The following is a 16,189-nucleotide window of genomic DNA, read 5'->3' as shown; positions in this document are numbered from 1 at the left end:
TGGTTCTAGTTCAGAAACAAGATGAGGACTTAGAAAATTTGGAGAAAAGGGCTTTTGGAAACAAATTTAGCTGGACATCTTATATTTTTGCTTGCTAAATCTGGCAACACTAGATATATTATACTTGACTTATTTCAGGGATCCCCAGTAGTCCAAAATGGACTATTAATTAATTGTTTAATTTTTGTTATCTAAAATACATCTTAAAATAATACTTTCTAAACTTTGGCATATGTGTATACTTCCATTGTTCTTTACATACAGATGGCAGTTTGAGTTTGTAGAAATGACTATGAGGCCTAACTTATGCAGTCATACAGACCACATAACAAGGTTCTTGTCAACCACAGACCACATATATGAGGGTAGTCCCATAAGATTATAATGGAGCTGCCTTATGCAAATGTACCTATTTAATCTTTTATACCTATGTTTAATGTGCCTTTTATAGGTTTAGATATGTTTAGATACCCAAACATTATTGTGTCACATAACTGCCTACAGTATTCAGTACAGTAACATGCTGTGTAGGTTTGTAGGGGCAATAGGCTGTACCATATAGCCTAGGTGTGCCTAGTACTCCATGCCATCTAGGTTTACATAAGTATACTCTGTGATGTTTGCACAAGAACAAAAATTACCCACGATTTTCTTAGAATGTTTTCTTATCATTAAGCAAGACATGACTATAGGTTTTAATGCAAAGAAACTTTTTCTGCCTAAATAATCCTTGAGAAGCTGCCTCATCCTCAGTGCCACCCATAAATTCTTATACTGTACCTTCATGCCAAACAAACATATTGATCATCTACTAATAGTTTATTTTACTTTATTTACATGGCCAGGGCATTTAAGTATACTCACTGTGAGTATATACTTACTCACAGTGCTTGGTCCTGGCCCAACATACTTGATAACAACTGATTGAATGAATAATGAAATTCAATAATTCCATGTAAAAAATAAAGAACAGGATGAGAAAAAGCAGAAACTTGAAAAAGCACAAGACCCTGCAAGTAATCTCATCTGTCAGGAACTAAGGGTCGGCCTATGGGCGTAGTAGCAGATGCAGTTAGAAAAGTAACTCGCTTGTGGAGGGCTAAAGAATTTTTTTTTTTTTTTTTTTTTTTTTAATTTTAGCAGCACTGAAAAACCAATGCTGTGAGATTAGTGGGGGGAAAGCTACTTACATTATAAACTATAGAGGTCTGCTTCCCATCTGGCTTGTTATACCAACAATTTTATAGGACACTGGACTATGGTGTATAGTTGTAAGTAGAGACTTAGTGGAATGAGAGCATCATGTCTGCAGACATTAAACAAGATAGTATTTTTTTAATCTCTTTTAGTACTTAGGGAACAAATCACACACTCTTTCATAATTATCCATCAGCCCTTAGGTCTGTTGACTTCATATTCATGTACTTTATCCCATGAAGACGGGGGGAAAATAAAAAACAAAACTACCATTGACATTCACTTGTCTTACCACCTAGTAGTTTCTATGTCATGGAGTTTTGCTGACAACCATATTAATCTCTAAAATTAATTTACATACAGAACTTAGTTATTAAAAAGCCTTTCATATATAGTGGCATTCTTTGAAATGCCAGAAGTAAATGGATAAAGAAAATGAATTATAACACTGGGGTTTTATTTAGTTTTGGTTTTGCGTAGAAGATCTCTTTGAGAATCAGATGACAACTACTGGACTCACCCTGAAGATCTGCATCTAACCTCATGGAGTTCCAAGACCTCCTCAAGTTCATTCATGAAGTCCTACTTCTAAGGCATCTGAGAAACCCAGCTTCAAAAACTACTTTAGTGTACGTTAAGTTATTTCATCTTGTTGTTTTTTTTCCTTCTCCTTCCCCTTCTTATGTAAACATTTTAAATAAGTAAGAGCCAGAGGGAAATAAAAATTCTTTTGACTATAAGTAATAAGTAAGTGCTAATTATTCTAAATAATTCTAAATAATAGTTTTGTACCAAGACCAGATGTCATTGTAAAGTAAATCTATTGGTTTTCTAATTTTTCCACGTAGAAATCAGTGTGTATTTAACTGGTTTAAAATCTAGACTTATTTCTTTGTTCCACAAGTGCTTAAGAGAAGTCACAAAATCCCATGCTAGAGATGATAGGGGAAGCAGAAGGGCTAACTAAAACATAGTCTGTGTCTTCAAGGATACTGTAATCTAATAGAGGCACTTACATAAGTAATGAGAATGCAAAACAGAATGTGACATATTAGAAAAATACAGATCATATAATAAAAGGTCATGAGATCCCACAAGAGAAGGGCTGTTCGTATATATCAAGGAAGGCTGCATGAAGTGTTTCAGCTGGGCTATGAATAATGAATAGGATTATATATGAGGAGATAAGGAAAGAGGTCATTTCCTTCTTGGTGGAAAGAACAAATCAGTCCCTGGCACCAAACAGGCCCCAATATATAGTTATTCCACAAATAAACAAGCAAAGGAGCATTGAAAGGCCAAGAAGGGGGCAATCCAAGGCCTTTTGTGCAGCACAGTGAGCAATTTTGGTGAAAGTAAATATGAAAGGAGCTGCAGCAAAATTGATGTGCGAATTGGGATGGAGCAACAGTTGAGGGAAACCTATTAAAGGGATTGGACATAGAGAGTAGCAAAACCAGAGCTGTGTTTTACTGAGAACAGAACAAGATATAAGAATCAAGGACGCATATCAAAGAAAACAATTAACAAAGTGAACAGACAACCTTCAGACTGGGAGAAAATATTGACAAGCCATACATCTGATAAGGGATAAATATTCAAAACATATAAGGAACTTAACTCCATAAAAGGAGAACATATAATCTGATTAAGAAATGAGCAAAGCACCTGAATAGACATTTCTTAAAAGAAGACATACAAATGGGTAACAGACACATGAAAATAAACTCAACATCACTAATCAGTACGTAGGAAGATGCAAATTAAAACACAAAGAAATATCACTTCACATTTGTTAGAATGGCTGTTGTCAAAAAGACAAAAGATAACAAGTGTTGGTGATGAAAAAAATCAAAATATCTCACCCAAAATATACTTCCTTGACATATTTTGAGATGACTGTTCAGAGGGCCTGCAAACAGAAGCACCCCTGCAAACTTGCCTTTTGTAGGAGAGATTTGCATCTGTAGAGAATCTGCATTGATGGAAACAGGTTTTCTCTGAGACTTTTCATTGTCTAGATCTAGGAAAGATTAACTGAGAGTCTGACACCTGTAAAGGTCTGAAAGAAACATTTACCATCTATTCTGTCTGACAGCTGCTACCTGTGAGGTTTCATTTACATCACAAGACCACATTTGCTAGACAGACCTGCTCCTCTCCCCCTCCCATGACCTATTCTGCCACCATAACCTGCTTGGCTATGATCAGGTCCCTACTCTTTCTGCAACCTCAAAATGGTATATAAGCTTCTGAACCCCATGGGAAGTGATAATCACTTTGTGCTTCTCCCCCATGTGCATGTCAATAAATCTGTATGCCATTTCTCCAACTAATCTGTCTGTTGTCAGTTAATTTCCCAGCAAACTTTCAGAAGGCAAAGGTAAAGTTTTATCATGCCTCCTAAGAAAAGGTTGTGGAAAAAAGGAAACCCTTGTTCCTAGGAGTGTAAATTAGTACATCATATAGAAAACAGTATAGAGGTTACTTAAAACTAAAATAGTACTAACATATTATCCAACAATCCCACTACTAGGTATGTTACAGTAGTTTCGTAGTCAGGCATGAGCAGGGCAGGAGAGGCACCCCGCACCGGGAATCTCAGGAGACTATCAGGTGATGATCAGGTAGTTGTTAACGGTCTCTGTAAAATAATAATTGGTCACAGCCGGCACCAGAGAAAGGCGGGCTTCCAATAGACAGAAAAAACCTGAAAGTGTTGATCATAAGCTTCCCGATCTCAGGAGTTGGGCGAGTGGACTCAAGCATGTGCATTAAGAGGCAAAATAGCAGAGTTTCACTGCTAAATGACCTTCTTCTAGGAATGCTAGACTGGTGAGGAAAGAACACCTCAAGTGAGCATGTGGACGATTCCAGTAAACACAATGCGCATGCATTCCTCCCTTCCCAAGCACTAGCAGGCCACTGTGCATGTGAACAGCCCACCCCAAGGGAAGAATCGGGGAGAAGGAATGCAAGACCGTAGAAGTATGCCAACATATAAAACCCCAAATCAAAGTTCAAACAGCACACTTAAACTCTCAAGTTGCCCCCTTGGCCCTCTTCCAAGTGTACTTTACATCTTTTCACTTCTGCTCTAAAGCTTTTTAGTAAACTTTCACTCTTGCTCTAAAACATGCCTAGGTCTCTCCTTCTGCCTTATAGTGCTCAGTCAAATTCTTTCTTCTGAGGAGGCAAGAACTGAGGTTGCTGTAGACCTGTACAGATATAGATTTGCTGCTGGTAACAGATATACACCCAAAAGAAGGGAAATCAGTATATCAAAGAGATATCTGCACTCCCATGCTTATCACAGTGCTATTAACAATGGCCAAGTTATAGACTCAACCTAGGTGTCCATGAAGGGATGAATGAATGAAGAAAATGTGGTATATATGCACAATGGAGTACTATTCAGCCTTAAAAAGAGAAGGAACTCTGTCATTTCTGACAACATTGATGAAAATGGAGAACATTATGTTAAATAAAATAAGCTGAATACATAAGGACAAATATTGCATGTTTTCTCTTCTGTGGGATATCTAAAGCAATTGAAGTCATAGTAGCAGAGAGTAGAATGGTGGTTATAAGAGGCTCTTCCACCATGGAATGGGGGGCAATGGAAAAATGATAGTCAAAGGATACAAAACCTCAGACAGGGGGAATAAGTTTGATTGTTTTTAGATCAATTGCAGTCTGATGACTAGAATAATCGAGTTCTATACATTTCAATATCACTAAAAGTACATCTCTAATGTTCTCGTCACACAAATGTTAAATATTTGAGGTGATGAATATGTTAATTAGCTTAATTAAATCTTTCCACATTGTACTCAAAGTTCATAACACTATTTTGTATCCTATAAATATATACAACTGTCATTTGTCAATGTATAATACTTCTTTTTTAAAAAAAGGAAATTCTTTAGGTGAAATAGCAAACATACATATACACATGTACATATACATATATATGTATATATACACAGAAGAGCAGAGACAGGTGTGGAAGCCATAGAATGGTGGGGCTTGTTGTACATCTTCCAGAATCACAAAATTTACAGTGATTCAAGAGTTAGTTATTTCCATGAATATTGTCCCAGACTGTCCAGTGGCCCAGAATCTCTTTCTAATTGGCTTTCTAAATTATTCCTGGCAAGTATGTATATACATATCTGGCTTTGTCCACTTATGCTGCTATAACAAAATACCACAGACTGCGTGATTTACGAATAACAGAAATTTATTTGCTCGGTTCTGGAGGCTAGGATGTTCAAGATCAAGGTGCCAGCAGATCTAGTGTCTGCTGAAGGCTGTGTCTGCTTCTAGGATGGTAGCTTGTCACTGTATCCTCTGGAAGGGAAAAATGCTGTGTCCTCACTTGGTGAAAGAGACAGAAGGGCAAAAAGGGCCTGGGATGGTGAAATAGCAAACGTATATGTACACATGTACATATACATATACATGTATATAACCACAGAAGAGCAGAGACAGTTGTGGAAGCCATAAGAATAGTGGAGCATTACAATCACTCCTTGTCAAAACCTACCCAAATCGCAATGCATCATCCTTCATCTGGAGTGGGATGCAACATAAAGTGTAATAGAACAGGAAATATGATTCTATTTCAAATTGACACCCAATTGTGAAACAAAGGGCTAATCCATCTGTTATAGTAAAAGCAGCTTATTATCGTCAAAATGGAAACCGAAGAGTAATCATTTCAAGGAAAGAGCTACCAATACCACGTTGAGTACTCATATTTAACCTCACATCCAGGGATAGTGTCAGAGGTGTTTGAATCAGGGCAACTCCATCTTGAATAGGAGCTGGGTAAAATAAGGCTGAGACCTGCTGGGCTGCATTCTCAGGAACTTAGGCATTCTAAATGACACAATGAGATAGGAGGTTAGCACAAGATACAGGTCATAAAGACCTTCTGATAAAACAGGTTGTGGTAAGGAAGTCTGCTAAAACCCACCAAAACCAAGATGGTGATAAGAGTAACTCTGATTGTCCTCACTGCTCATTACAATGCATTAGCATGTTAGAAATCACCCTCACCAGCGCCATGACAGTTTACAAATGCCATGGCAATGTCAGGAAGTTACTTATGGTCTAAAAGGGGGAGAAACTCTCAGTTCCAGAAATTGCCCACCCCTTTCCCAGAAACCTCATAAATAATACACCCCTTGTTTAGCACATAATCAAGAAATAACCATTAACATGGCAAACCAGCAGCTCAGGCTGCTGCTCTGCCTATGGAGTAGCCATTCCTTATTCCTTTACTTTCTTAATAAACTTGCTTTCACTTTACTCTATGGACTCACCCTGAATTCTTTCTTGCACGAGATCCAAGAACCCCCCTTGGAGTCTGGATAGGGACTCTTTTCCAGTAACAATAAGACCACTTTACTGTTGGTGAGCTGCTGTGGTAGACTCCTGCCCCATACCTCCTTTTTCAGAATGTCAGTGTTACGAACCTTACCAAATCCCCAAGCTGCTACATTTATATGCAAGGAGATCTTTATAAATGAGTCTTTAACTAAATAGTTATAATACAATGATGCAATGTATAAAATATCTTTTATCTGGTTAGCTTATTATAATGGCATCTTTTAAAGACTTACCCTCATTTTACTCAAATCAGTAACTGATAAGATAAATATATGAAAATATCTTGAAATGTCATAGAGAAACCTGCTGTATTTCTTTTATTTCTGATGGGCAGAAATATATAGATTTACAATATCAGACAAGTAGCCCTGCTATTTACACTTATGGTAAAATTGTGCATTAGCTATATCTGCTTTTAATGCATTTTCAGCTACATGTTCTAAATTATAAACCTTTGAGGAAAGGACAGTAGGTCTTTTGTGAAAATCTAACAAAATTAAATAATGTAAACAAAAATAATATAAAATATGTATAGGGTAAATTATGATGAGGACATGATTTCACAATAAGTTTGTTACATAATAAAAGCACAATTTTAAATTTCAAAGTCAAGTTGACCATCACAAACACACCCCACAGTCAAGATATTTTCCATATAAGCCTACATTTTAACAATCCCAGTGCCAGATTTCCAGTAGGATGGGTGTCACCTTTTCCTCTAGCATGTATACTAATAACAATTTGTGCTTGCTTTCAACAGCTTTTCAGGAAAGGATGCTCTTCATAAAGCCTTTAGAGTAATTTCTCCTATTTGCTTTCTTACTGTTTATTTCAGCAGAAATTATAACCCCTTTAATCCTGTCCATAGAATACAATACTCAACCTGCTCTAATGCTCAGTTCTGTATAGCTCTGTATAGCTCTGTAGCTTTGCAAAAATCAAACAAAACAAATCAATTTCAGCCTATAGTAATCACCCCATGTATGTATGTATGTATGTATGTATGTCAGACTTTTAAACACAGTTTTCCAATATTTTTCTCAGATTTAAGGAGCAACTTCAATGGCTACAAATCCTCTCAGTAGAGAAATATTCCCTATAATATAACACATCCTCAGAAGAGTCAAAAATTGGACTGTGGGATTTTAGCTTATTTTTACTAAAAATTAATTTATAAATATCTATTTCTGAGGTTTGAATTTATGTCTGTTGATGATATTTTAATAGGAACAAATGTCTATAGCATAAATATATACATTAACCTTTTTTACAATGTATATGTCTCAAAGTAAACCAGTATTTCCCATGTATATATTAACAATTTTTATATGAAAATTATATAAAACTACCAGTTAAACTATTTTAGCAACCAGATTAAAAATGTAGATGAAAAACAAAATTCAAAAATTTATTTCATTCAGATTCAATATGTTGCCATAGATTGATACACAAATTAGTACTTGACTATACTGTACAAGAGGCAATGATTTTTATGTAAATGGTAAATGTTTACAAGAGTATTTTTTATTTGACCTCCTTTGCAATATAGACTTATTTGGGGGAATACTCAGAAACATAGAAAATTAGTAGCAACTTCTAACTTTGTAAGTCATTTCTTAGGCCTGACCCACACATTAGCTCACCCAGAAAGCCTGACAAAATTTTGTTAGCTATGTTGTCATGCCACAATTGTAACATTACCAAGTTAACATAAATGATAGAGGTTATATTTTCATTTTTAGGTTGATTAATTTAGCAAATATTTATTGCAAAACCACTAGACTTTTGTTAGAAGACTATTTTTAAAAGGATGAGGTTGTCCCCATCTTTGTAATTTTATTAATTTATATATATTCATTCAGTACAACTATTGCTTCAGCACCTCTATGTTTCAAGCAGTGGTTTGGATAGGTAGGGTCACCATGGTGAACCAAAAGGGAATAGTCCCACCCTTAGTGCTATTTAACACAAATGTGTATGAATCTTTTCACATAAAATACATGTGTCAAAATGAAGAGTACATGTATGTAAGTAAATATGCCAAGAAAGATGAAATTTCCCTAAGGTCACTCTAGAGTACTTCCATGTGGATGTTGTGGGTACAGAGGGGGTTAGTAATAGAACTACAAAACGAAGCCTGTTAGAATATATGTCCTTCAGGGGATGGGCAAGGAGGATTCCATGACCCTTGACAATACTTCAGCCACAGCACCCCCCTTGAATCTCTTTTACTTTGTGGAGGTGCACGCGAGATTTCATTTGCAAAAATATTCTGCTGAAGGAACAACAACAACAAAACGCTTTGAAAATCACTGACCTAATTATTGTGCTTCATTTTATTCCTTAAACTTAATGAGAAACTACTTTAAAACTAGTACAAATCCTTTGATGTTCTCAGTGAACGAAAGTTTTAAACTGGCTTCTATTTAAAAATTGGATTGGAAATGATACTTTTCTCTAGTTGCGTTTTCGAGACACATCTCACTACATTAGAAATCCCCATTCATTTCTTGCATGCCTCTCACACCCGGCTCCAAGAAGACAACTGAGTCTTCTTTTCAGAGATGACATTCACGCATATAAAGATGAACGTGGGCCAGATGATTCTGCTCTCTTAACCAGAAGTGACTGAAACTGGGTCAATCACATTTTTTTTCTCCTAGAAATTTGCAATTATGACTCAAATTTTTATCAGTTTCTAAGTGCTTGGACAGAAAGACAAAACACAGCAACAGTCATTTTATGGCATAAACACAGAGAAATAGAGAAGCAGGTTTGCAGTTAAAAGCAAAAAAAAAAAAAAAAATGACAGAAACATACAGACAAATGCAGAAATGAGTGGCCATGAGGCTCTGGAGAAGAAGGGTCAACTTTATTTCCCAACATTGAGGTCTTGGACTCCCGTGCCTCGTGAGACACAGACGAAAAGTGAATTTCTGTTTCTTTCATCTAGAATTGCTAACACATCCACTCTCTGTAGTTCCTCCAGTTTCTTGGTACCTTCACTGTCCCAGATTTTCTTTCCTTTTTGTTTTTACTCAAGTAGAGTAAGTCTAATCTCTAAAGTCTATAGGTACAAATAGGGCTTCATTAAAGGTAATAAGCTAAATTTGCAGGTGTTAGTTTCCATCTACCTAGCTGTAAACATCTCCAGCTCCTGGGTCCCACCCTGAAAGGTGTCACAGGTGAGCTCACATACCGTCTTGTTATCTTCTCCCACTCTGATCCCTCTCTGGGATGCCTGCTGCCTTCACAATCACCTAAGGGTAAGGCTTCAAAGCCACAGCCAGCACCATGGTCAATGCTCAAGGAATGACAGCAATGTCTGTCTCTATAGTTGGATCTGTACTTGGTGTGCAATTTCACTCTTTCCATTCTCTGTTAAACCCACTTCCGTTAAACTTTCACCCACACTTTTGATGTTACTGCACAGGTGGCTTTGGGATACAAACAAAGTCTACTCTCTTCTCACACAAATTGAGAACACTTTCTCAATTGCACATTTGAACTTGAAGTTATGAAGCTACCATTCAAAAAGACTGAAATCTCTTACTTATTTTATGCATATATAATAAATTCTAAACCTGAACAGAGTCTTCCCTAACACACAAATATCAGTGCTAAAATTCTGAGTCTTAAACACTTTTATACGACATTCTAAATATTCTTGAGGCTGAAGGATGCACACCCATTAAGGAAGATACTTGCCATCCCAATGAACTGAGATTACTTTAACTAGGGATTTGGTGGAAAAAATGAATAGACAGGTGAATGAATAGGTATGTGTGTGTCAAGGCATCATTTCTTGATATTAACAATCCAACAAATAACTGAGACACATAGCTACATGTTGCTGCATTCTTCAGCATCCTCAGTGAGCAAAGCTGCTGGTAAAATGTCCTCATTTTCTATACTGCACATTGTCTATGCCCATGTCTCCTAGTTATCTTACTTAATGCAAATCCTTCAGCTTTCTCTCCCCGAGGCAAGGTCCACAGCACCATACTCACCAAATAAGAATGAATCACTTGCTCCTCTGTGCTACTGGAATATGTTGTTTATGTCAGCACATTCCACTTTGAGCAATGTATTTACTTGAGTTTATGAGATATTCCTCTCTGAACCATAAGCTTCTTAATTAAAGGGGCTTTTCCTTGCTTATCTTTTTACCCCAAAATGTGTCATGAAAACACATTCATTTAGTAGTAGCTTATAATATGCACACATATATTTGAATTATAGTGCTTTTATGCTTAGTGTTTAATAAGCAAAAAACAAAAAATGGTCTATATGTGGATTCAGACTATTGATCAGAAATGAAGTGCAGAAGCTTGGAATAGTTAAAATGATGACCGTGAAATTTTGCATAGGCAAGTGGTCTCCAATAGAAGGGAAGCACAGTACAAGACTAAAAGCATGGTCACTAGATTGCTTGGTTATGAATCCTAACCCCTCTATTTACTAGCTGAGGGACCTACGTAAGGTACTTAACCTCTCTGTGAATCACTTTCTTATTCCATAAAAGGGACCTAATACAAGCCCCTAGTTCACTGGATGACTTGAGGATTTGAAGAGACAACACATGCAAAGCTTTCAGAGTAGTACTTAGAGAAGGCATGCCACCGCACAGAATACACCATAGATGATGACCTCTGTGGGCACTGAGAGTGAATGTTCTATAAATGCTATTGATTATTACTATTATATTAATACATATCTGTTCTCTCATCCTCTTTATTATGAAGTAAAATAAGTCTAAATTATTGAATGCAAAAGAGAATATGGGCAAAAAGAAATCTTATCCTAGAAAACAACATTCAAGGGCTCTTGACACCTATTTGTCTCATAAGTTTCCAGGAATCAGAAAATATCATAACAACAAAACAGTAACAAAAAAATGGTGAAAGAATTCACATTTTTACTAGAAAGTCAATAGTGCATAATATATAGCTTTGGGTCCTCAAAACTTGTTTATTAAATAAATAAATAAATAAGATATAATTTTTCTAAAGACTTAATAAATACTAGAGCATGTAAATGTCTAATCTTTCAATAAAAAATTTAGATTGTTTACATTCCTTTCATCCTTCTAGATTTTTCCCAGAAGTACTATATATTTTACTTGAAATACAAAGACTCAGAATAAGTTGACTCTAAGCAAACCTTAGGCAGTGATAAAACTAAATAAAGTAATGATTGAGGATGATTGAGGACAAGTAAGAATTAATGAATTAAGTGCCAGTTTATACATATGAAGGGCTGTTTCTTCAAATTTCCTCTAAAATTTAAGTTCACTATGGAAATTTTCAATATCCCATGTCACTCATGGCTTTTGAAAATCTAGATGCTCAAACTCCATGGCTTATTTGAAATGTAAACCTTCTATGATTCAAGAGTCCAGCATTCAATTATCCCAATAATGGGTCAAATAGCCAAAGGAAATGAATATCTCTGGTTACATACAATGCTGCTTTAGTGGAGAAGAGCAACTTAATTATGACACATGTATTACCAAATTTTACCCGAATCCTAAGTCTTGGTCCTCATTCATTTAACACACATTTCTTTATGTTCTCTTAATGCAGATGATTACTTTTTGGAGCCAACCTAATTCTTACTAACAAAAGCTGCCAGTATTAAGGAAGGATATTTCTAAATATGTACAACTTCTTCCTAGAATAGAAAAAAAAAAAGGCAAGCAGGCCAAGCTTTGAATTCTGCATTCACCTGTTGAAGGACCTTAAGCTAATGATTAAATTTGTCTTAGTCTACTTTTTTATCTGTGAAAGGGGAAACACCACCACCCAGTGATAAGTAAGATAATTAATGCAATGCTTCATCTTCAATATAACATTAGCTGTTATAATTTCTTGAATGATCATTCCTGATTCAGAAAGTTTAGAGAAAAAAGCCACATGCAATACAGTTCTACACATGGACGGGTGAGAAACATTTTCTCTTCCCTGATCCAGTCACCAATACCTGTTTAGTTAGGAGGATATCGGAGACACCCATGAAAATACCAGGTAACCCTTTGATCTCTGCTTCTGCTGAATTCTAGCTTCTATCCTTGGATATATGGTACTAACTGACTATCTTCTAGGTAACTCCCACCAGGGTGAAAAAAAACATGCATAGAATCGCAGAGTTGGAAGAGTTTCAGAAGGAGATATAGGGTAGTTCCCTGCACTGAGGTGGGAGGACACGTAAATTATCTGAGGCGATGGCTATCTAGTCCTACTTTTGAAAATCTCTAAGGATTAAACTTCTCCATACTCCTTGGTTACCTGTTTCAGTGTTTAATCCCTTCTTTATACTTATGTCCATCTTTATGGCCAACTGAACTTTTTCTCTTGCTACAATTCAAAAGCATTTCCTTTTATTTGGTCTCCTGTGGAAGTAAAGAACATCTGTTCTGCATCTTCCCTATAATAACCTTTCAAATATTTGAAGACAGTTAAATCGCCCGTTCGTCTTCCCTTCTCCAATTTAAACAGTCCTGATCCCATTGAGCCCTCCCTTAGGAGCTAGTCCCCATTCCTTACATCACTTCTGCTGATCTTCGCTGGACCTTCTCCAGAGTCTCCATACTCTTGCCAAACTCAAAGACCAAAATCGAACACAGAAACAATGCCAAATAAAGCACAGAGATTACTTTTCACTTCTGTATCCCTCTCTTGATAAAACATTCCAAGTGAAGTGGTGTGCTTTCCCTTTTTTTCCAAAAATATAGTGCTCTTTCTAAGTCTTGCTTTGTACTCATGTATGTTATCATCTGGAATACTTTTGTCCAAGGCTCATATCAGATTTCAGGTGCTTCAAATAATTCCTGTCAATAATGATCAAATTTGGAAGTGCACTGCTTCAGAGCATTTTTCTACTGTCTGTAGAAGTTAAAACAGTAAAGCTGTGAAAACAAAATAAAAATCCACGAAATCCATGAAATAACCACCAATACATCTTGATGGCATTTTAAAAACATGTCTTCTTCATGATATGTATGTGGAAATTCATTTTTTGTCTAATTCAAGAATGATATAATCTAACAAACTTTGTAGGAGTGTTTTATGACCAAACAAAAGCAACAACAAATAAAAGGCTAAAATGTTTGGGAAACTTTATCAATACATTTGTAAAAATGGTGAGTCCCAGTACATTTTAAATCTATTTTGAATTCTATAATTTTAATTTGTACTCTATAATACTACACATTACATATTTTCTGACACCTGCATTAGTTTAAATACTTGAATGTTTTTATGTAGTGATACATTTCTGAGTGTTTTAGGGTTGCCAGTAACTCAAATATTTTAATTTGACCTATTATAAACAATAATATTTGGAACCAGCTAAAATTTCTCATTTTTTTTCTTTTTCTGTTTACCTTCATGAAGATACCTAACAATGTACAAATTATCAGTTCACAAACAGGTTAAGTCGGAATTACATAGTTTCCTAACAAATATATTTATTAGATGTATACATACACACACACATATATATACACACACACACATACACATATACATTTTTTTTTTTTTTAGAAAGAGTCTCGCTTCAGGCGCCCAGGCTGGAGTGCCGTGGTGCTATCTCAGCTCACTACAACCCTACTGCCTCCTGGACTTAAGCTATTCTCCCACCCCAGCCTCCCAAGTAGCTGGGACTACAAGCACACACCACCAATACCTGGCTAACTTTTCAAGATACCACTTAACCATTTTATTGCTTAGGAATGCAGAAACTCAAAGATATAAAAATAAAAATGTTACAATGATTTGGAAAAAAGACAGCAAAAGTTATATTTTCATTCTAAAAATTCAATTTTTAAAAAAGCAAGTAATTTTCTTGCCCATTTCTCCCGTTTACACCAGAGCCCTTCTCGGTGTCCACCATTCTCATCCATTTTCTCAAATGGCAGTACATAACCTAGGGCATGTGTGGAGAAGAGGCCAGTATGCCCATGTCTGACTTACTCCGTGACTCCCAGTAATCTCATGCCCAAGTTAATTTCACATTCTGACTGTCAAAAGCACCTTAAATAAAACAAAAAGACAAATTAACAACTGGGAGAAACAACTTGAAATATAGGTAACAAAAAGTATAAATAAAATGTTCCTCCAAATAAAAAGGAAAAGCACAAATAACAGAGTTTTAAAAAGGGCAAAGGACATGAACAGGCTTTTCACAAAAGAGAAACACGAATGATCAATAATCCAAGAAATGACCAAATGACTGAAAAATCTTCAATCCAACATATTTAGTGATAAATAAGAGCACAATGAGAAAGTACTTTTAAAATAGTTGAATGGCAAAAATAAACCAAATTAGGACAAGTACTAGGATGTAGAGTCAAAAGATATTTTATTAATTGATGTTAGGAGGGGAAATTGGTTTAGCTACTTTGAAAGTAAGGTTAACTATTCATATAATACTCTACAACTGATATATTCCAGTGTACGGCACATGCCCAGTAGAAACTATTGTGTATGTGCATTAAGGAACATGTACATGGCAGTACCGTTCACCATGGAAAAACCTATAAGAAATCCAAATATCCATCAACAAGAAAATGTAAGACTCCATGGTAATACATTCAATAGAATGTTATACAGATAGCCGAGCAAATAAACAATAGCAGCACACAATAATGTGAATGATTCTTAGTAATTAAATGTTACATGAAAAAGTAAGTCCCAAAGATTACATCTAGTACTATCATTTCTTTTTAAAGTCAAAACAACTAAAATTTAAAATATACTTTTTAGGAACACTTATAAATACAATAAATTTTATAAAAAGGAAAGTAAGAGAATAATGAACACAAAATTCACAATGTTGGTTAATTTGTGGAGGTAAAAATGGCCCCAGTTATTTTTAAAATGTGCTCAATTTTTCATGCACATTTCCCTGTATCTACACCTTTCGCAAGATAAATTTTCAAGTTATCTTAAAAAGAAGTGGAATCTATTTCTTCACCCTTTGCATCAGGGCTAGCCTTGTGACTTGCTTTGGTGAACAGACTCATACAGAAAGAATAGGGTTCCAGTTCTAATCCCAGGCCTTTCTCCATTAGATCCCTGCCTCTGCCAGAAGAACATCTCAGGCTAGCCAGCAAGAAGTTTAGAGGTCATATGGAGCAGATTTGAGTCATCCCAGCCAAAGCTATTCCAGAGCAGGCAGCCCCAGCCAACTCACAAACGGATCACAGACTGCGGAATAAGCCCAGCCAAGATCATCTGAGCCAGTTCTACGGCAGCAGGACTGAGCCCAGCCAACCCATACACTTGTGAGCTGAATAAACGGTGGTTGTTCTAAGGCACAGAGTTTTGGGGTAGGTTTTAATGCAGCATTTTCATGACAGTAGATAACTGATATGCCTTGGGTTGAAGTAGTCAGGGCTATACTCTGCTTGTTTTTATTATTTTGTGTTCTACTGGATTTTTTTTTTTAACCTATACTTTCATTCATTGACATTGCTTGAAAATTTTTATTTATTTTGTTTTATTCCATCTCAGTGATAACAGCAGTTAATTTAACCTCATTGCCCTACTATTGCTCATATCTTAAGAATATTAACCTAGAGTAATATAAAATT

The 16,189-nt window shown here is 35.9% G+C and overlaps 1 protein-coding gene across 5 annotated transcripts in view; it reads right to left on the bottom strand.

The window, feature by feature from the left end:
* Positions 1-16,189, bottom strand: part of LOC116274193 (cilia- and flagella-associated protein 299-like) — a 303,800-nt gene that overhangs the window by 222,981 nt on the left and 64,630 nt on the right. The window lies entirely within an intron of this gene.

Source organism: Papio anubis, chromosome 3 (assembly GCF_008728515.1).
Source record: "Papio anubis isolate 15944 chromosome 3, Panubis1.0, whole genome shotgun sequence".
In the NCBI taxonomy this organism is placed as follows: domain Eukaryota; kingdom Metazoa; phylum Chordata; class Mammalia; order Primates; family Cercopithecidae; genus Papio; species Papio anubis.
This window is presented reverse-complemented; position numbering and strand designations above follow the sequence as displayed.